Consider the following 23,383-nt stretch of genomic DNA (forward strand, 5'->3'; position numbering starts at 1 on the left):
ATCTGATATGTGGGTGAGCTTCATGGTTTATTAGTTTGCTACGGCTCCCAAAGCAAAATAGCACTGAAGCGATGGCTTAACCACAGATGTTTATTTTCTTACAATTCTGGATTCCAGAAGGTTGCGTGGTCTGGGTGTCTGCAGGGCTGATTTCTCCTGAGTCCTTTCTGCTTGGATTCTCTATTTTCCCTTGGTCTTTTTTCCTGCATCTGTCTGCTCCAACTCTTTTCTTGAAAAGACTCTAGTTACGATAGATTAGGACCCACTCTGACAATCTCATTTTAATTTAATTAGCTCTTTTAAGAATTTATTGTTAGGTCTTCACATACAGGGATACCAGGAACTCTGGGGGGGACATATGAAATTTAGGCCATATTGAAACCTCTTTAACTGTAAGCAGAACCTTGATCATTTTGTACATTTTAATATTAACAGTATAGAGGTATAGTACTTAAAATTTTTCATTGATTCTGCAACCCCCTAAAAGCCTGAAATAATATCTTTTTTAAAAGGAATGAATAGACTTACAAGACGGTCCAGATCGCCTTAGTACGGTGCAGTTGATTTAATTAATAAACCAATATTGATGGTTACTATTAATCAAAGTCCATAAGTTTTTTCATTTTCCTTAGGTTTTACTTAATATCCTTTTTCTATTCCAGAATACCACATACTTTTAATTTTCATGTATCCTTCATTTCTTTTTTGGCCATGACAGTTTCTACACTTTTCTTGTTTTTGATGTCCTTGACAGTTTTGAGGAATACTGTCAAGGTTTTGTAGAATGCCATTCTTGTGGAATTTGTTTGCTGCTCTTATAATGTGACTGGGGTTTTGATTTTTGGAGGGTGGTTACAAACATAAAGCAAGTTTGCAACACATTGTGTCAAGTCACATAATTTATGACTCTTGAAGTTGCCCCTGATTACCTCTGTGCAGTAGTATTGGTTTGGCTTGTTCACTGTTAACTTATTGTTCTTCCCTTGCTTCAGTTCTGTGGTTTTTGGGAAGAAGTCACTCTGTGGCCCCCACTCAAGTTGTGCTCCTTTCCCTTTGGCATGGAGTAGCTTCATGGTTTATTTGGAATTCCTCACAGGAGAGTTGTTTTGTTTTTGTTTTGCCATTCATTTATTTACTCAGTCATTTAATTGTGGTTTTATTTAGGTCTTTCATCCAAATGAATGAATTTATTTTTTTGAACTGGCGATCGAACTCATGACCTCACACTTGCCTGGCTGGCACTTGTGCCACTAAGCTAAATCCCCGGCCAAATGAATTAATTTTTGTAAAAGGAGTAAGATCTCTGTGTAAATTCCATGTACATTTGTTGCATAGGAACGTGCAACTCTTCCAGCACCATTCCATGGGAACTATTTCTTCTCTCAAATTACTTTTCTTCTTTTGTCAAATACGAACTGACCATATTTATGTTAATCTATTTCTGCCTTTCTATCCTGTTCTGTTGATTTATTCATTATTTTATTAGAATCATACTTTTTACTTACGCACAGTTGCTGGGGCATGTGTTATAGTTTTATTACATTGGAGTGACTAGCCCCAAATTCATATGCGTACACCTACATGCAGTAGGAATGGAGTGTGCATTTAATCTAGATGTGTCATGTCCAGCAGAGAATGCTCAGGAGTAGTCTTTGCAACAACAGAAGGCTTGTTGAACATTCTGGCACAGAAGAGTTGAAGAAACTCTACTTTCCAAATTACCATGAGAGTCTAGGTCCACTGTCAATGTGGCAATAGCTCATTGGCAGTGGAACCTGCTTACTTAAGACTCCCTAACTTAAGCAGTGTCATTTAGTTCACTTATTTTTCCTGAAGTCTTACCCTGGGTCAAGCATGGGGCTGGGAATCAGCAAGTTTCTACTCACCCTCCAGGAATGCCAGTCTGCAATGGCAACTTAGAGGGTCTTCACTTCATGGCTGGGCATGGTTTTACTGTCACTTGTGTCTCCAAATTTCCATCTTTGAAAGAGCAGACACCTATGTTTTCTGTCTTACTTGGTTAGAGTATAAGTGATGGTGATGTACAGGACTGGCAGAAGCCAGTTACCATGAGATAAGGGGGAAAAAAACGGCAGTTGGTTTTGAATCCAATTCTGTGTCTTTTCTTCCTTGGTGACTAAGCCAGCCAGCATAGTGTTCTGGAGCAAACCATGGAGGGAAAGCACTGAAAGGAATGGCAGACACTTTGTGTGTCAGTCCAGTGGATTCTGTCCAGAAGCATTAACATAATATGGGAGAAGTGGATCCAGAAAGTTCCCCACTACCAAATAATTTCCAAGGACATCTGGATTGGTCCCACCATCAAGAACAGAATGATTAACATTCACCAGCTACTTGAAACTCAGTGCCTCCCTGGAAGACAACGAGACCATCTACGAATGTGTGGTGTGGCACACGTCCTTGTACACCTCCTAGAGGCTGAACTACCCACCGCCTGTGGGAGGTAAGTGTCTCCTTACACATTTCCTCACCTTTCACCTTGGTTCCTGGGCAGTCAAAATCTTTGCTAGTGTTTGATGGGGGAAAAGGATGAGCTTGAGCTAATGGAACAAGCAATGGTCTGGCCACCTCAGTCCCAGAGGCAACAACCTGACTTCAGTCTCTATGCTAGGCAGATGGTATGGTAGGTGGAAAGGGGTGGTACTATCCATCAAGTAGAATTGGGGCTACTTGCTTGCTCATGGCACCTGCAGGTTTCTGGATAGTCCTTGTGCCTTTGAGTTGGAAGCTTGTCGGCTGCTAGGAAAAGGGGCTAGAATCTTCCCTTATCCTTTGACAATAAAGGACTGCTGGGGCAGAGGGCCAGCACCTCATTTAGTCAGGCTCCAGGTCCACCGTACACTGCTGTCTGATAGAGGCTAGATTAGTAATCCTTGATAGGCTGTGTCCCAAGATGAGGAGACCATAGCAAGGTGATGCTACAGATCCCCACAGCTCCCTGTAAATACCCAATCTTTAGATAAAAGGACTTCTAAAACCCTCCTCTTGTTGGTTTCCAAATTCATATGTCTGTTCTTGGGTGGGAAGTACTCTGGTGAAATGAATGTTCCAAAGACAACTTGGAGCCCTGGATAGTGTGAAATTGAAATATGCTTTGTGTCCATGGTAAAAGGGCTTTGTCTCAATGCTATGAGTGTAAAAGTGGTAAGAGATGGATTAATCTGGAAGCTGGGAATATGTGTATGACACCCATGTGTGGTATGTGGTGTTTAATGCTACCTTCTTTTTCAAACGAGTGTTCAGTACAGTAAGTCCCCAACTTACAAACAAGTTCAGTTCTGGGAGAATGTTGGTAAACTGGATATATTTGTAAGTCCAACAAAGTGAGTCTTATACATCTTTGACAGAAACATACAATGTAAAGCAAAAAACACCAAACACACACAAATACTGTAAATATACTATTTTTACTTTTACAGTTACCTAAAAATGGTGGTCTAATACAGTCCATGCACAGCTCGCATATAAGGGACTGCATGATTAGTATACTGAACTTCCTACAGATCCCTCCCATCACCACTGCTTTTCCTCTTGCTTCTGGACCTCCTGGACTCTGACTGAGCTCTCTACTACTCTATAATATCATTTTGCACATTAAGCACACAGCAGCACATCTACAGCAATGTCCAGCAGACACGTGAGCTACTTCAGATATGTGATTTGTTTAAATCTATGAGTGTTCACAATGTGAGGCCTGTTTGTATTTGGGCCAGTTCACAACTTGAATCTTTGTGAACTGTGGACTTCCTGTACTCAGGTGTAGATGTATATAATAGGAATGGTGGTGCTTAGACCTGTGGCTTAGGATTGTGGTTGGATCTTTTGACAGAAAAATAACACAAAGCTCATATGTGCTAGCAGCAGCTATTTTCTGTGTGGTATCTGAGGCTCCTCCCAAAGGTTTTTCTTACTGTTTTGTTCTTTATTGCAGAAGCTAAGAAGATAGACCTTATTCAGATCATTACTTTGTCTTCTGTTGGACTTACTTAATAATGTTTTTTATTTGGAAAAAAACACAAAATATATTTTTATGTATTTATTTTTGTATAGTTACTGTTTTAGATTGGCTTGTTATACAGCAAAAGTCCTAGTTACTTTTCTCTTATCCCTGAAACAAAATACCTGAGAGCCAACATTAAGGAGGGAAAGGTTTATTTAGCTCACAGTTTGTGAAGGTTTCAGTCCATAATCAGCTGACTCCAATGCAGGGTGGCAAGGCACAAGGACAGCACCTCAAGGCAGCAAAAGAAGCAAAAGCAGCAAGAGCAAAAGAGAGGGAGCAAGCCTCTTTTCCTCCCTTACATTGTAAGCAGGCTATGCCCCTTTGATGGATGCAAAGCTCACATAATCTGCAAGGCCTCCTCTTGCACAGACTGAGCATGTTATGATTGTCCTCTACTCCAGGATGTAGAGCTGCTGAGTCATTTAGCTAAGCTTCTAGACTTCTCAAGTTGACACAATGTATGAAGCATAACACCAACTGACAGCTACTCAGGAAGCTAAGCTTCAAACCCAGTGGGGCGGAGACCTGTGGAGGGCTGGAGATGTGCTGCTCTGGCTCCCTGGACAGAGAGCCTGAGTGAGGACTACAGTCAGACAACATTGAAAGAGTTTTTGGCGTGATGAAAGAGAATATAAAGTAAAAATAGCCTTTATTCCAAGGACATGGAGAGAAGTCCATGACAGCGGTGTCCTGGCTTTCTCTGGCCAGAACTTGCTGCATGGGATATGTATATAACCTCTGACCGGGGATGGTGCTTACGGCGGGCATTGATGAGGCGCAAGGAGCTGATTGGAGTCTTCTTCCTGCACAAACAGGAAGGGGAGTTGCAATTAAGGTTGAGGAAGAAGCAGGAAGTGGTAGGCGGTCCTGCTTTGGCCTTCTGCCACGTTAAACCACCGCCATAATTTCTACTAAACCAAGAACCTTTCAAACATGATCTCAGCAATGTCCACCTTACTTGTCTTACTGTGCTGGCACTGCAGTCTAAGCCAACGCCTTATCCCTCTAGGAGCTTCTCTAAGGATTTTGAGACTATCTCCCCATTGTCCTGTACATAACATACATAATGAGATTCTCTTCCTCATTCTCCACCTGTCCTCCTCTTGCTTCACAAATGACCTGCTCTATGACCTAAGACTTTCCCCTCTCCCTTCCTTTATCTTTCACAAGAATTACCCCCAAATAATTCTTGTGACCTTTCAACTCCCTTTAACATCTGTTTCCTAGAAAGAAGACCCAAAGGGACCCAAAAATTAAGTAAGCAGTATACTGAAGAACATGGTGCTTTTGTGGCTTCCTCCATGGCTACAGTGGCTGATCTCACAAAAAGCCAGACAGCAGACACCACTCTTGAGAATGAGAATGCAGTTGTCTAGATTTTCCTGATGACCAAAACCACTGTTGATGTTGCAAGAAAACTGAGGCAACAGTATCTGGGAACTCAGGAGAAATGCTTCCTAAGAATAAACATCAGGGACTGATATTCTAAATAGGTATGAATCCCCTTGAGGAAGCCAGGAAGAGCCACTGACCCAAACTCCTATAGGAAGAGCCCCTGTTCTGTATTCATGCTTGCTTAGTGGCACACTGCCTGCATGGCAAGCATTAGGTTATGAGGTGATTCCTGGGCAATAAAATAAAATAAAGAACTTTCCCTTTGATTTCAAAGGTGTGGTTTTCTTCCAGGACCTACAACTCTGGGGCAGTGTCCAATTGGAACTGTGTCCTTTCTCACACTGGTAGATAAAGAAGACAGTCAGATCCCAAATTTTACCAGGATGCAGTCACTCGCAGGAAGTAAAATTAAGAGTGAGTGTGCTAATTCTGTAACTGTCAAATCCAGAATAATTCAGGTGGGGCCTGGCCTCTGGCTGTGGGGGCAGGACCTGATTCCTTTAGATTAAACCCCTTAGAGGATCTCTGGCTGGCCTAGTCATGGCTCTCTGACCATGGCTGTCTCCCATGCCTGTGCCTCATCTAGTCACTATGTAACACCGGTGACTCTGAAACAAAACTAACCCACACACGGTTCAGTCAACGCCTCCCTGAAATGGTAAAAATTGCTCTCTCCAGGGATATACCAGGCACTTGGTCTGAAGTCACTCACCAGCCACTGCAGCAAACAGCACTTGCCAGTCCGTTACGCGGTTGCATTTCTCCCTGAAGGCCACTGGAGTCCCCTGCTTTCAATCATCCGCCTGTCTTGAGACCCACAAGTTAGGAGCAAGGAGAAATTGCAAATTGGCCCTTCTTTTTCTTTGTCATGATATGTCTCTTAAATTTCTCTGTAGGCCCCAGTTTCTCTATCATATCCTTCCTTGGTCCTGGAAATCTATCTCCCTCCTGTTTTCTTTCCCAGGTTGTTATTTTCCAGTGTCTGAATTTTGGAGAGGTTGAGTTGTTGCTTGTTACTACTCTGAAATTTCCCTAGAAGATCCCAAAGACATTGTTAAGGACAGCTAGAATACTTTCCGGTAAATGCATGGAGTAAACAATTGCTAGAATGGTTTGGTGCCTTGACCTTCGTTTGTTCCAAGGTGGCAGCAATATTACCGACTATATTAGTTTTTCACTACTGCATAAAATCATCACAACCTTAGTGGCTTAAAACAGGACATAATTATTAGCTAACATTCAGAAGCCAGAGAAGCCAACTGTTGTATGGCTAGGTTTTCTGCTTAGGGTCTGACAAGGGTCCCCAAATAAAGATGTAAGGCAACATGCATTCTCCTCTGTTGTTGGGCCCTCCCCGCCAAAATTTCATAGTTGAGTTGCAGTTAAGTTCTTTGCAGTTGTGAGACTAAGGTCCCTAGGTCCTTGCTAGCTGTCAGCTGAAGCCACTCAGCCACCACACAACACTCATGTTTCTCACCACTATATTTGGTGCCAACACAACTAGTCTCACTTGTGCTTCAAATATAACAAGAAATGAGTTCCTTTTAAGGATTCACCTGATTAGAACAGGTCGAATGGATGATCTTTTGTTTGTTGAGTTTAGAGTAATCTGAACAGTAAATAAGCATCGGAGTGATATTTCATCATACTCACAGATTTTTCTCACATTCAACATTAGGGAGTTACACAAGTAGTGTATACCATGGAAGAGAAACCTTGGTACTAGTTTAAAAGTTTACCCTACCACACACATCGTCAATGAAATTGAAAACAGACAATGAAAAGGACATATAATATCTCTCTAATATTGTGAAAATAGTTCTGACCTTGTAGATGTTCTGAAATATCTCTATTTTCTCCATGGTCGGATTGACTATTCTATATGATCTTTAAAGCATCTGTATCAACTCCATGAAAATAACTGAAGTAGAAGTTATTTGTATTTTATTCTTGTTTGATAAATATTGAAACATCACATGAAACATGTAATGTTAATTATATCATCTCACTTATTAAGTAAACTATAATTTAATGAAAGAAAAAGTACCAGTCATCTTGACTACATTAAGGAATATCCAGAAAGCTGGTAAAATATTATTTCCAAATGTTTCTGTTAAGTGATTTCCAGAAAGGACTAGCATTTAAGTCAATACATTGAATGAAAGGGTAGCCCTCATCAATGTTGGCAGGTATCATCACATCTATTGAGGACTCAGAAAGAAAAAGATAGAAAATGACAAAGTAGCTCTTGTTTTTGAACTGGAACACCCACATCCTGCTTTCTAGGAAAAACTCTAGGCACCTGAATATTTGCTTATACCAGCAGCCCTTTAATATTCTCAAGCTTTCCATTTCAAACTGAGAATTGCACCACTGCTTCCTTTGACTTTTGGGGTGTTAGACTTAGGATAAATTACACCATTGGCTTTTTGGTTCTTCAGGTTGCAAGTGTCATATAACGAGACCTGATCTTTATAAAAATTTTCTCTTATCTCCTACTTGTTCTGTTTCTCTGGAGGACCCAGACTAATATATACCATTTTTTATTTCAGGGCAATAATCAACTAGGAAGGAGAATAAGTCAGAGTCTCCCGAGATACAGCCATGTTGGAATTTAAGAGGGCTGAGCAAGAAGGCAACAGGCCCTCCTTCAAGGTAAGTGGCGGCGGCATGAATAAGCGGCAGGCGAGTCACGGAGAGAACCAATCAGTGTCTTCCATGAGCCTACCCATGCATGGGCTGAGAATCAAACGCCCCTCCCCACCCCCATTTGCAAATGGGGAAGAGGTCTGAGCATCTCTTGAGAGGATGACCATATGCAATATAGCAAATATGGGGATTTTCTCTGAAGGCAAGTATTGTTTTCACTGTATTTGCTTTGTTCTGATAGTTTTTTTCTTTTTTTTTTAAAATTTTATTTAAGGAGAAAAAGAAAAAAAGCAGAGAAAGGGTACAAGTTACACAGATTTACAGAAAAAAACAGTAGGAAATCACTAGTTAATGGATTACATATTGTCATCTTAGAAATAGTTGTTCAAGTTACAAAATTAAAGCATATAAAGTGGACATTCAGATAGTGAGACTGCAAACAGTTCTGTTCAATGATCCATCAAAACTCAGTAATATCATTATCTATCTTATACACTTAAATATATATGCAGTTATATCATTTAGAGCACTTTCTTTTCCTGTCTTTTGTACAATGACAATTACACATTTTGGGTTTTGTTGTTCCCACAGTTCTTATTACTTTTTTGGAAGAGAGTAGAACCAAATGTGACATAACAGAACAGAGTCAAAATCAAAAGGGTAGACATAATAGATAATGTAAAAGCATAATACAAGGTGATCAACAATGGTTACCATAATGCCTCCTGCTATCTCTAATAGAATTGCCTATATCATCAGTTATAATAAAATTGAACAAAACAGTAAAGAAGAAAACCGACAAAACCAAAACATTGGAGACATTGTAGGTCTTCAAAAGTAGATAAAAGTCATCGAGAATGGGTGTCATAATGAATCTCATTATCTTCACATTTGTTGCCTAAACTTTCGAACCTGGTACTATCAACCAAAGCAGAATAGGGGGACATCAGTCAAAAACAAGATGGTGAGAGTAATACAGGGCTTTAAATCAAGATAATGGAAAGTCAAAGTGGGTTACTATAATATATCCTGCTATTTTTATTTATTTTTCCCTTAATTAAAAGGATAAAAATAAAAAAGTAAATAATAAAATGGAGATTGAGATAAAAGAGGGCATAACAGCAAAACAGCGCAGATCAAAATATAACCATTTAAGCAAAATAGTGTTTCATCACAAAATAATCTCGACATAAAAGTAGTTACCATATTGTCTCTTTCCTTGAAATCTTTGAGTATAACTTCGTATACTGTAGCATCAAATATATCAAAACAATGTAAAACCATTTAAGAAAATGACAGTATTACAGGGTATTTAGAATCAACTAACAGAAAATGAACAATGGTTTCTGTTATAATCTCCTTGTCTATAAAAGTTTTTGCTTATACTATTATATATAATAAAATCCAATGAGATACAACCTGTTTAGACCAATGGAGACAGAAGAAAAAAGCTTGATGAGACTTCAAAACAAGATGATACTAAATCAGTATTACCTATTAAGATGTCATTTTCTCCGAAATAGCTGTTCCTATCATCCAATCTTCTCTGCCTCATTTCTGTTGAGCTCTTTTTCTGTCATTAGTTGTCAGTTTGTCTTCTTCATTTTGTTTTCTGCTCCATTCATTGTGGCCTCTCTGCCACTATTTCTGGATTCTTCGTATTTTTCTTTTTTAGAATATCCTGTAGTATTCTCTGTAGAGTTGAATTGGTGGTTGCATATTCCCCTAGTTCCTCTTTATCCTGAAAGCACCTTGTTTTTCCATCAATTTCCAGAGATATTTGTTCAGGATATATCAATCTTGGCTGGAGATTATTATCTTTCAAAGCTTGAATTATTTCCCCCCATGCTCTTCGTGATTTGATGGTTTGTGCTGAGAAGTCTGCTGTAATTCTGATGGGTGTTCCCTTGTAAGTGATCTGTTTCTTGTCTCTGACAGCTTTTAATATTCTGTTCTTGTATTGGATTTCTGGAATTTTAATTATTATATGCCTGGGTGTTGCTCTGTTTGGGTTGTAGGTGGCTGGGGTCCTGTATGCTTCATACAACTGAGTATCTTTACCTTTTGCTAAATTAGGAAAATTCTCCTGGATTATTTCTGTGAGTAGCTTTTGTAGTTCATTTGTTTGTGTCCCTACTTCTTCTTTTATGTTAATTCTTAAGTTATAGATCCTCTTATCTTCTAGTCTTTGTATTATTGCTGTTTGTTTCTTTGTTATTTTTAAGAAGTTTTTCATTTCATGTTCCCATATTACAAATCTGCCCTCCAGTTCAGATAATTTGTCCTTAGTTTCTTTCAACCTGTTATGCCAGTTTTCAATAGAGTTTTTAGTTTCCTGGTAATCTCTTTGAACCTGCTTCACATATTCTATGCTTTCTCTATTTTCTCATCAAACAATTCTCCCCTCTTTTTCTGTTCTTCCATTCCATCATCTGTTTTTTCTTGGGTGGTGCTTAGCATTTCTCTAACTATTCTGCTTATGTCTAGCTTCAGGTCATTAATAACTTCATTCCTGAACTTGTCTATGAGGCCCTGAAGATAGCACTTTATATCTATTGGTGCTGTGTCTGCTATTGCCTCTTTCTCAGGATTGGGGGCTGAGGACCCTTTCTTGTTGCTGCTTCTTCCCATATTCTTTGTTCCTTATATATGCAAGCGTATATTAGAGGCCCAGCTTCCTTCCATGTTGGCCACAGTCTGATTGAATTGCGTCGGTTATGTGTTCCCGCCCACCATACCAGGAAGTTGCAGACCAGGCAGCCTATGCAGGGCCTGCCCCTCCAGGTTAATCTACCTACAGGCGCTGGGACCTGGGTTGTACTAGCCTACTGGGTCTCAGCCAGCAGCGTCACCTAAGCTAGGCACTGCTCACCAATCCCGCTTGAGAGGGGGATACGTAACTGAAGTCGCTGCAGCACCCTGTTCCCGCAAGTCTGCCCGGTCCCAGAATGTCCTCTGTTGGAGTCTCCTAGACCATGGAAGAGTCCCAGTTTCTCTCACTCACCACAGGTCAATGCACAGCTCCCTGCCTGTCCTGCTTTCAACTCCGTTCACCAATTCCCATTCTCAGAGCTTTCGCTCGTCTCTCTCCCTGCCGAGCCGATGTAGACACAGCGGCGGCGGCAGGAAACCCAAATGATGGCTTCCAATGGTGCGGGCTCCAGCTTCCACACTGTGGCTTTTCTGTTCCTGTTATAGCACCAGGATTGCATTCCCAGTTGATTTCTCTCAGCCCAGTTTGTTCTTGGGTCAGCAGGGCATATCTCCACTTGCTTATGATTCCTTACTCCGCACCATTCCTGAATTCTAAGCTGGGTCTTTCAGAAAGCCTCCGTAGCTGCTGCTATCTGTCCACCATGTTCTCCTGGAAGTCCTGTTCCGATAGTTTTGCTCTATTCAATATTCTGTTTCAATAGGTTTTTTTTTTTTTTTTTTTTTTTTAAATCGGTACCAGGGATCGAACTCATGACTGCCTGGTGGCAAGGCAGGCACTTATGCTGCTGAGCTAAATCCCCAGCCCCTTCCAAAAGGTTTTATAATGTTCTGTTTTTGGTTTAATTTTGCTATGCCTGATTGAACAGACAACTATTGTGAAGATAACAAGATATACTATGGTTACCTATTACTGTTATCCTGGTATCCTGCTCTGAAATTTTGTACCAGCTTCACTGCAGTGTCTCGATTGGTTTGCTCTGTCTTGTTTTGTTGTATTTTACTACCTTCAAAATAAAAAAAAAAATCGGCTAGTATTAGTACTGTATAACTGTACATGAATGTCATTAAAAGGCTTTTTTCTAACAGAATTCGGAACTCTTTACTGATTTCAGTCACAACTATTATGAAATATATACTTGCTGTGGTCTGAATGTTTATATTTCTTCAAATTCTCAGGCTGCAATTTAATCCCCAAATGTGACTATATTAAGAACTGGGGCTTTGGGAGGTGATTATTGGGTCATAAGACTGCTGCCCATGTAAAGGGAATTAATCCTTTTCCTTTTATAAAGGATGCCCAAAGGAACTTGTTTGCCCCTTCTGATTTGTAAGGACACATACGGTATCAGCATTTGTGAAGAACACGCAGATCTATTGGTCTCTTGATTTTGGACTTCTCAGTCTCCATAACTACATATAGATAATCAATTCTTATCACTTACAAAGTACAAGGTTTTTTATTGTTTAGAATGTTTTATGGCAACACAAATGGACTAAGACAACACTCTGATGTGAAATTTAATGTTCAATGCAAATAAATGTATTCACCTCTACACATTTTTATGACTACCTATAGAATGAAAGGAATTATATTTCTTATGACTATTTCCCTAAAAAAGTGAATAGTTGGTAGTTAACATAACTTGAGGGTCTAATAGTCAGTTATTCCAGTAGTTAATTGCATTGAAAATATATGGAAGGAGGCAGTAAGTAGATGAGTTAGTGTTTATTGTATAAATGACAATTTAGTCAGTTAGTTTATGAATAGATAGTAAGCCAGGGAAAGGCCTTGAAATAGAGCTGGGTGATCAGTCACATTGATAAGAATTAAAGTAAGATCAGGTAGTAGGCTATGAATTTGGACCAAGAGTGAATTTCTTCTGGCAACATGGAATGCAGCCTTGCTACTAAGTTTCTAAGCACTATGGAATTTAAAATGCAAAATAATGGGCTTTTCTTTAAAATCTCAGTTTCACGTAAAACATAAAAGCATACATACTGAGAGCTTGAATTCCATTGATTGTTTTAAATCCACAAAGCCAGCATGGAACAGGGAGACCCAGGATAGAAGCAAGGCCCCCACCTATGAGCCAGGCAGAGCATGGAGTGGGGAGAGCCAGGAAGGCAGCTAAGCCACTGCCTGTGGAGCAGCCTAAAACCAGTATTCTGAGCAACTATTTAGAGGACAACAATGTGCAGTATAGTAACTGTTGTAGATTTCCTACTGTCTTATCACTGTTTCCTTTCATTTTATTATTGTTTTATTCCTTTTAAAATAAATATAAATCCATTGAACCACCCGTGATAAGTGGCCACTAAACAACTGAGCAGATTCTGTGCTCTGCTCATCCATAAGAAGCTCGGGGTTGAGCAGATGCCTGCCAACCCACACGGGGCCTCTCCCCAAGCTGGAAGCCACTTCTCATCACGTATTTCAAATAAACACTGTTCTAGCTTCCCCCCTTTTATTTTCAGTTTTACTCTTCAAATTTGTGAGACATGTTCAGGTTTACTTGGTTTGTGCGGCAATACTGATGGCTGTTTCACTGGTTCTCAGTACATAGCAGAAGATAGTTATTCCATTGCACGGCTTTGTATCTTCTGCAACAAATTTTCCACATGACTGAAAAGATGGAGGGACAGAAATGAGGTAAAATGGGAGTGGTTTTCTTCTGTCTCTAATAACATACTCAGAAACAAATATTAGAAGAAAATAAAATCAAAGTGCAGAGTTCCTTGCAGCAACCACTTTGTGTTTCATGAGAAAAGTATGGACAGTTCAGTTAAATAATTTAAATATTTGACTTTTCTATAGTACACATTACTTATTTGAATGCTAGTGTTTCCTTAGGTTTACATTGAATATACAAGTTAATTTTAAGCACATTTAATGGTAGAGATTACAAGAAGTATGGCAGAAGTGATTCTAAAACTGTTCTTTTAAATAAAAGAGGAATATATAAAAATATTCAGCTTTATGATATTGTGCATCTTTTGATTTAAAAGATTTCTGGTTCTTAAACTTCAGTTATAATTGGCTTATATAAGAATTATCTTAAACATTCTTTTTTTGTTTGTTCTCCCTGATCAATCTGACTGGTATTGAGAGGAAACAGACCACGTGACAATCTACCTTCTGGCCCTTACAGTTTGAGCACAGCACTCCTGTTCATGTTGTATGGGCCAAAAGGTCACATAAATGCCAGTAGGCAGGTAGGTTCAACTAGACCTTTACACAAAATGAAAGGGCAGAGACACAGAGATACGAGACAGATAGATACAGAGAAACAGAGTATTTAAGAACAGTCTTAATGACTATCATGCCTTCTAATGTCTTTCAAATGAATAAAGGACCGTTATGACTAGGCAGAAGCTATGTTCTTTCTTTTCCTTCTGTTACAAAAACCAATACTATTCACAAATAACCAAAAACAACCCCAGCTGATCACTGATGAGTAAAGGAGGCAGCCACGCTATTGGCTGATTTGTTGCTCTAGCCTAATCTAAATCATTCAAATGCTGGTACATGCAGTATAGCCGCAACGCCACAGACCCTAGTGAATCATGCCCTGGCCATTTCACTAATTTCCCAGTAGACTTCGAGGTTTGAAAACTGCCTTAATTATTGCTCTTAGTACAGTTTGCTGTATTTACAGCAAATTATAGAATTACTTTTCAAAAAAATAAAGACATTGCTTTTAATTTTGCCTTTTAAGATAATGAAGTATACTAGCAAAACGACTGTATTGAGGTGCTTAGGATTAAAAGTTTCTAAATATTAATGAGTAATCTTTCCCTCTACGATGACACTACTTACACTATATTAAATGTTTTAAGGCTGCTCTTTCTTTATGGTGTTCATGATTCAGATTCTCTCTTATTTGCAAGAAACAATCTTGCTTTGACATATAATTGAATAATACCCTTCAATGTCATTTTAAAAATACTCATTGATGTAAAGTGCCGAAGGTTTATTATACCATGGCAACTATTAATAAAAGTGTTCACATAAGTGGTTATTTTGGGTTTTTATTTCTATTTTCATTTATATGATTGTTGAATAACATGCAGTTAAATTAGAGCCTTCTGTTTCACAGCCAAGTATCTTTTTTTTTGGAAAATTCTGTGATAAAATATTTCTCTGACATAGCCTGTTGCTTTGAAAATAGAACATCAAAAAAATTGTCACTGTCATCTTACTCATAGGGGTAGCTCAGGCTAAATTTAAAGGAAAAGAGTCCAAATTAAAATTTCTCCCATGCCAAGTGTTTGCTTGGCAACTTTAATTTCTTACAATCTCTAATCAAATATGAAATTTGAAATTTTACATTAAGAAATATATTTGCTAAATCTACTGAAAATTATTCCTATCACATAGCTAGTGTTCTTGTCAGGAAAAGGGCTGGGAAGTCAATGAAAACACATTTAAAGAAGACCTTCATTTGAGAAAGGATAGAGAGAAGATCTCCAAATGATACAGTCTTTTTCATCGGGTTCGAGTGGGGATCTTCTGGTACAACTAAAAACCTAAGTCACCAGAGCTGCCTGTTGAGGAGACATTGGGACATGGATGATTGTTTTAAGGCTCAATGAAAATCATTTTTAGTCTGGGGACATAGCTTCTTTAACATTATAATTCTCATAAAAATGAAGGCTTTCTGATGTAACTGCTTTTATTTAGATCCATATTCTAAATTTCATGTTCTAGTCCTGTTTCAAAAACTACTTGCCTCATACACATGTCCTTTCTCTCAAATTGATAACTAGCTTGAGGTTATCTGAAATAATATGTTAGGATGGCAAGAATAAGATCCTTAGTCTGATCTTTGCTGATATATTGTATCACTTTTTCAAGAACTGAAATTTGTTTTTATGTCTTTCTCAATTAAAATTCAATCTCATCTCATTTGGATTTAGGGCCTGAAGGCATCTGTAGCCCAGGCCTTTGATCTCTAGAATTTTTCAAACCATCCTTTCTAGAAAAGTAACCAACGCTTATCTGAGTTTATCTTTCTCTTGTAATATCTTGCTAAAGGTGAGCAATTGTAGCCCACACATATTATCACTCTGACTCCAACTGTATTCCCAACACCCTGGGTTCACAGTCTTCTTTCTTTTCCTTAGGGACAATGTCACTAGGACTCTCTTTATCTTTTTTTTTTTTTTTTTAAAGAAAACCAATCAACACAAACCAGTGTAAGAGACACAGGCCTAAAAACATTGCAAAATCAGTAATAGTCACCAGTTGATATCTTCAAAATAGCTACATTTAACTTTGGACATAGTAAAAATCAAACAGAACAGAACAGAATAGAAACAATTAAAACAAAATGATGAATGTAATAAAGGACTTCAAAACAAGCCTATAATAAATCCAAAATTGCTACCATAATATATCTCGTTATCTTTGAAGTAGCTGCTCATGCCATTACATTTGCCATAATCAAACAAAACAAAAGAGAATAAAACCTAACCCAACAAAACAATGGAAATGATATAGGACTTCCAGAACAAGACCATGGGGAATCAATGTCTGCAAACCGCAGGAGGAGGTTCTCCTAGATGTCACACTGTGTACTGCTATCCTCTGAACCTATGATTAGACCACTGGCCCTAGACCTGCAATGTTAGTGAAACAGCAAAGCACCACAGGCGTTCGATTGCACTTCACCTCGATAGCTATCCATCATCACAGCCTGTGTGTCTCCAGATAAGCTGGTTGCTTACGGTGGTTGGGGCAGAGGGGAGTGGGAAAATATGCTACTTCTTGTTTGTACTTACTTACCTTGTGCCAGAATGGGATGGGGTTTGGCTATCCCAGTCAGGCAGGAGTACACACATGGTGCTGCTTCTCAGATTGCGTTTGCTTGTTAAAGTGTCCTTTTGAACTCTCTTATCTACTAAACTACTACTTTCCTACCTGCTACATGACTACCAATTCCAAATAGCGTATTTTAAGTTTTTATAGGACAGAATCTTCCTTCCAAGGACCAATATCTGTATTCATGTGGTAGTAATTATTCTTTATTTAATGAATATTTCTATCCTCTTTTTTTCTTCCATGGCACGTAATAGGATTGCATCTCTCCTCTTTTTAAAGATAGGTACTGTAGACTGAGTCATACAGCCATGGTGGAACTCAGGGGTCTGCACAAAGAAGCAATTTGCCCGCCCTTTTGGGAAGTGCCTTCCTCTGGTGTGAGCCAGGAAGAGACCCAGTCAGTGGCCCCAGAGATCCGGCCATGGCCATGGTAGAACCCTGGAGGCTGCACAAAGAAGCAATTCACCCTCTCGGTAAGTGACTTTCTCTGGCACGAGCCAGGAGGAGATCCAGTCAGCATCTCCTGTGAGCCTACCGGTTCGCGGGCTGAGAATCAAACATCCCAAACCCCCAACCCCCACCGTTAGCAACTGGGGACATAGGTCTGAGCATCTCTTGGGAGGATGACTGTATGAAATATAGCAAAAAAAAAAAAATCTATCTTCTGTTTGAAAGCAAATGTTTTCACAGTTTTGTTTCATTATGATTAATTGTTTTACCCTATCACCTTTTGATTGGTTTTATAATGTTCTGTCTTTGGTTTGATTTCACTATACCTAATTGGCTAGACAACTATTGTGAAGATAAGGAGACGTACTATGGTGCCTATTACTGTTACCCTGGTAACCTGATATGAAGTTCTGCACCGATTTCATCACATTGTCTTGATTGGCTTTGTTCTGTCTTGTTCTGGTGTATTTCTATGTTCAAAATAAAAATAAAACAAAATAAAAAAATAAAGATAGGTACTGCCAAATGACTTAGTTTGATCACTGGAGTTATAAACCTCATATTGTGCTGAGACACAATACCTAATACACACAACTTCTAAAACAGGACAGGTTTATTTTAACTCACAGTTTTTAGAGATTCAGTCTACAGTCAGCTTGCTCTAAGTCAGAAAGGACATGGTAGAATAGTTTGGCAGAGGAATATTGTTCAGATCATGATGGCCAGTGACCAGCCTCTTTGACCAGGCATCAACTTAAGTTTTTTTTTTTTTTTTTTTTATCGGTACCAGGGATCGAACTCACAACCGCCTGCTTGCAAGGCAGGTGCTTATGCTGCTGAGCTAAATCCCCAACTCCGACCAGGCATCAACTTTTAACAGCACACTCAGCCACTGAACTCACTGGTGGATGAATTCACAGATGCACACACACCCCCATGATACTTCTGAGGACATGAGAGTTTGGGGGACATTCCAAATCTAAAACACTATAACCATCTACCACAGTGAAGTACAAACAGAAACCAATCTCCTGCTTTTCCCTAATACTGCTCTGTGAACCATTCTTCTGTGTACCTTGAATAAACTTTAGTCTAATTCCACACTGTAGTAGGATGTATTTGGTATTCCTTTCTATATTCTTAACATGGTAACCTCATGTGTAGCCATATGGGTTGAACAAGTGTTAAAGGGCAGAACCTTTAATAATCAGCATAGGATTCATCATATTTCCCTTTATCATGATGACAAGCAATGTTTCACACAGTGGCTAGCTATTCTTTCAGTCTGAGTCTCATAGTCAAACTACAATCAGTGTGGTCTACCATTATCTTGGTTACTTTGCTCTTTGCTAACACAAAATACTTGACACAGTGTTGAAAGAGTTTATTTCAGCTCACACTTTGTAGAGGTTTTAGTCCATAGGGCTGGCTTCAAGGCAGGGCAGCACAGCAGAGGGGCATCACAGAACAGCCAGGAGACAGCAGGAGACCAGCACCAGCAGCAACAGCAGCAAGCCTACCTTCCCTCTGCCCCTTTATATTCCACTCATCCTGTCTTTTGATTGATGCCATCCATACCCTTAGTCCCAGAATCACACCCTTATTCCATATTCACACACCCTATTCCAGCCGCCTTTGAAACTCCCCATCTATGACTACATGAGACTCTGGGGGACATCTAGATACAATCCATAACAAGCATGCTGTTTTAGGATACACAGGGTAGGCGGGCATGTTACATGGATCTGCAACCCTGTACTTCACTTAAAACACTAGGGGTTTTGGGGTACTTTAGTAAAACATCAAAGTAGAAAATCTAATTTTAATATCTCATTTGTACTTTTCACTTAGGGTCAACTTTCTCTGGGTTTATGTGTATGGAAACAAAATTTTGCCTTATACGTTGTTTTGAAAATTAATATTAATGTTCATAAAAGCATCTGTATAGAGATTCAAGACCACAATAACAAATGGCATCCTATAAGTCACTTACGGTCTATGTTGCTTGCTTTCCTGACAAGTAGTTAAAATCCTATTTTTAAAAAATGTTACACAAATGAACTACAGAATATGTAAGTACATTTTCAAGGTACTATTTTTGGCTAGCTGGGTACACACATAACTATTTCTAAAGTTCACTTTCCTAAACTTTTGTTCTATACCTTCCAAAAGCCAAAGAATGTGTGTGACCAAAATGCCTGGCAGATGGCAAAGGTATGTCTCAGGCATTTTGCTTATTTTCCTAGTCAGCAAAAGTATTATGTTCACTGCCATTACAGATGGCTATTATTTAGTGTAAGCTTTTTTTTTTTTTAATATTTTTACGTAAAAGTAAGATGAGATGAAGGATAAATTTCTATGCCTTCCTTCAAGTTACCAAGTACCTTTTTGGATCTGAAACCAGAACGTATTTTTCTATTTTCTTTTTCATTACTTTCTGTGAAAACTTTTTATTGCAAAAGAAGGTGCCACAATACTTTGCCATAGTGTTTTTCCATAACAGGTAACTTTTGATGAAAAATCATAGACTATCCATGTGTTGGTGAGCAGGAGACAAAATTAAAAGTACCTAGCAAGTCAGTTCTGTATCACTTATATGTGGAAAGACTATTGATATCCCCCTTTTTGAGTAATTGGGGTAAGAGCTGACCTTTGAGAATGGAGGTACTGTAGTGGTAGTAAGTACTGAAGAGAGAAAGTAATGAAGAAGTGCACAGGTACACATGGTCTACCTGACTGGAAATTGCAATGTCTTTGTTATCAGTGACAAGCACAGGTTATTTATCCTGTGCTTTACTTAAGGCTTTTTCTTACACTATATGTTTATCTCCTTTTCCAGACTATCAGTTCTACAAATGCAGGTGTCATGTCTGTCTTTTATATTGTTAAATCCAGCACAGTTCTGAGTTAAGTGGTCATTAAATATTATTTGAGCAGATTGGCTGAATAACACATCAATGCAACACTTGTTTTGATTTTTTCCCCCCAGGGAATTCTATGGATGGCTGTAAGTAGGCCCTGCTGAATCACTATACTCAGCTCAATGTCCAGCAACTGGGTAGGTGTTGTGGGCTTTTCTTCCTTAGGTCTAGAAGTGATTCCATATTGTTTAATGGCTCATGAATGAAGAGGAAATTATCCACTCCTTCCCTTAGCCAATATATATGACAAACAAGGGATATGATAACCATGATAAAAATTCCTATTTAGAAAAGAATGAAAACTGCAATAGCCCTAGTCTATAACAACGTTGGTATCCTGCTAGATAGGTAGGAAGAAATTTCTTATTTTTGATTAGATCCTGATTCTAGTCTCCGGAAGGATATCCCTTAAGCTTTGTTCTCTATGCTATTTGTTATATTTTAGGCTTTACTCCATGTGGTGGATTGACAACTAGTGGTCGATTTTTAACACCCTTTGAACTGGATCAGTATGGTTCTGGGTATGGAGGGCCCACCTAAGGATTATTGTCAACAGCATTAAAAGAGAACTGGAGAGGAAGTATGCTGTTGATTCTCCTGGAGAAGTGTGTCACACTGGTTTTCCTGATACGAACTCTGGGATTCTCATTGTCATAGGAGCTCTGGACATCACTGTCACCGACAATGGTTACAGCTCACTTTGGGGAAACTCTGGTCCTTACTTTGAACATTGCTTCCTAGTTTTGGAGGGGAAGATGGTGAGTTGTTAAATTCCCTTGGAAAAGCTTGTCACGCTGGCTTCCTGACATGAACTTGGCTGTTCTCTCAACTGGAGAAGCGAGGGACCTCACTGCTGCTGAGAATGCTGCAGTTCTTTTCGAGGGAGCTCTGGTTCTTACCTTTAACACCACTGCCTGACTCCAGTGCAGATCCCTGAGTGTGCAAGCACTGTTTCGAGCATTGAGTTTCCATCCCTGATCTTTGGGCCTTCCTAGTACAGATCCATGAAACAGACTTGCAAAGATATTGTTATGGGCTCCAGGCTTCCAGCTGGACTCATGGAGGACATTTCCATGGGCTCTAGGTCTTCAACTGGACTCACGAAGGCCACTGCCATGAGATCAAGGCCCTCAGCCAGATTCTTTGGGTCTCTATTGTGTGGAAAGATCTCCCACACTCCTGTGCATTTGACTCTATGGGTGAATATTATAAAATAATCCTATAAATTATGTGTCCTATATTAAATTGTTTCCCTTGCAAATCCTGACTGCAACACTCCGTTTTCTTTGTCATCTTTGGTAAAAGGCACTGTTTAGCTTTTAAGCTAATTTTTCAAAGAAACAAACTTGCCTCTTTTTAATGTCTTTTTGTCGTCATTTGTTTCATTTTGTGTTTTGTTTGCTTATATCTTTTGCCTTGGTACTTTGCTCTCCTTGCCGAGACAAAACAACCAACACCCAAAGTTAAGGAAAGAAAGGTTCATTTAGCTTAGTTTGTGGAGGTTTTAGTCCACAGTCAGCTGGCTCCAAGGCAGGGTGGCATATGGCAGAGGGGCAAGTTCAGGGCAGCCAGAAGACAGCAAAAGCAGCAACAACGGGAAAATAAGGTGGGGGTGGGGGAGCATGAGACAAGACTCTGTCTTATATTGTATGTAGGCTCCCCACTCTAGAATGGCTATAACACTCACACCCATAATTCCAGCACTGGAAAATGAATCAATCAGAAACTCTAGAAGGCAGACCCCATGATTCCATACGGCCTTGATGAGACTTCCATACACAAACCATAACAACTCGCACATAACCTTTATTGAGAAATAACATTCCTACAATTAAGGGCATATATTTCTACATGTACAGTTCAGTTCAGTGAATTTTGACACACACTCACACGCACACACACAGACACACACACATATATCTATTAACTAAAGTTTTCTTGTATCTCTTTAGTCTTACTCCCCCAACTCTACCCCATTACAGGCTCCAAGTATAATTGATATGCTGTTAGTATAGATGTTAGAATTTAATTAAATATTCAATTTCTGGTTGTCTCATAAAGGCTATGGTATTTTGTGACTTCAGTTGAATTTGAAATAAGAACCATATTGAAAGCAACTGAGGTTGGGGATTTGGCTCAGTGGGAGAGGGCTTTCCTAGCGTGTGCAAGGCCCTGAGTTTGACCCCCAGCTCTGCAAATGAGTGACATATCTTTATATCTCTTCTAAATTCCTTCTCTTTCATCTCTTTCTAATAATTTGTTGCAGAATCTAGGTTATTTGTTCTGTAGAGTTTCTGACAGACTAGATTTTGTTTGCATTAAGCATTTAACACACTCTTCTGTCTTCTTTTTATAGATGGTTCCATTTAGTAACCTGATCTAATTGAGCTTAACTTTTTGGCATCATGCATTTTTTACCTGGGTTGGTGAATGCTTTCACATTCTTTCAATGTAACAGAATTTTGTATCTAAAACAGGTAAGCTTTTGGCTCATGTAACTAAAAATTCTGGGGTATATTACAGATTGGGGATACCTATTTGATTTGGTTTCTCAGAGTTTTGGCTTCATTTTCATAGGAAATATGAAATAGGCTTGATATCATTTAATTAGCACTCATTGGCCTACTTTTGAGTCAAGCATCCATTCTGAATCAATTAACAGCACTAATTGGATATTCTAATTGGCCAGATCAGGGTTCCAAAAAGCAGGTACTCTCTGTAAAACCACAGCAATTTTTACTACATTTAAAGAAAATTTTAGTCCTCTACCATCACCGTTGTTCGGTTTACAGATGTGACTTGTTACTTAATCTTTACATGACAGCCCTTATTTATAAACAATGTTTCTACCTAAGTGAAGGTGCAGTGATTAGTGTTTTGAGTGTTTAGGGAGAGGCCCCTAAGAATTGTCCCCCAAGTTCCTCTCTATTGAATCAGCGTGTGCCTACTGTCTCTTGTCAAGTTGCAGAAGCCAGGAACCAAACAGAAGTGGTGGTGAGGACGGAAAAGTGATCTTAGTACCATTTAAAAAAAGCAGGGCACTGGGTGGCAGTATATTTAAGGGATGGAACACTTACCTGAGGTTACTGTGAAGAGGACATCAAGATAAACTTGGTATACTTCACAGGTTATTTTTAACCCCAACTACAAAGTTCTAGGGCAGAATGGTAGTTTCCTGAGACAGATCAGGATACCGTGGGCAAAATACCGACTTCGGTCTGTCGTCCAAAACTGGATTTCTCCGCTCGCCGCAGTCAAAAACCCCTGCTTTACTCAGGCGCGGTCAGGTAGCATTAACCAGGCCACGCCCCCCCCGGCGACCGGCTCCGCGTTTAACCAGGCCACGCCCCTCCGGCGACCGGCTCCGCGCCGGTGTCATTTCCGGTCCGGGGCAATTCTCATCCGGGT

General features: G+C 39.3%; 1 long non-coding RNA gene across 2 annotated transcripts; it reads right to left on the minus strand.

Annotated features, from left to right (window-relative positions):
• Positions 1-4,656: 4,656 nt before the first annotated feature.
• LOC134477660 (uncharacterized) lies at positions 4,657-23,366 on the minus strand. Of its 2 annotated transcripts, XR_010049763.1 has the most exons (3): positions 23,053-23,366; positions 6,132-6,226; positions 4,657-4,827 (listed from the first exon to the last, which is right to left on the minus strand). It is a non-coding gene; the product is annotated as an uncharacterized LOC134477660 (long non-coding RNA). The 2 variants fall into 2 exon arrangements; XR_010049762.1 differs by lacking the exons at positions 4,657-4,827; positions 6,132-6,226 and adding an exon at positions 10,131-11,787.
• Positions 23,367-23,383: the final 17 nt, after the last annotated feature.

Source organism: Cavia porcellus, unplaced genomic scaffold (assembly GCF_034190915.1).
Source record: "Cavia porcellus strain 051 isolate PalLab524CR breed Dunkin Hartley unplaced genomic scaffold, mCavPor4.1 scaffold_9, whole genome shotgun sequence".
In the NCBI taxonomy this organism is placed as follows: domain Eukaryota; kingdom Metazoa; phylum Chordata; class Mammalia; order Rodentia; family Caviidae; genus Cavia; species Cavia porcellus.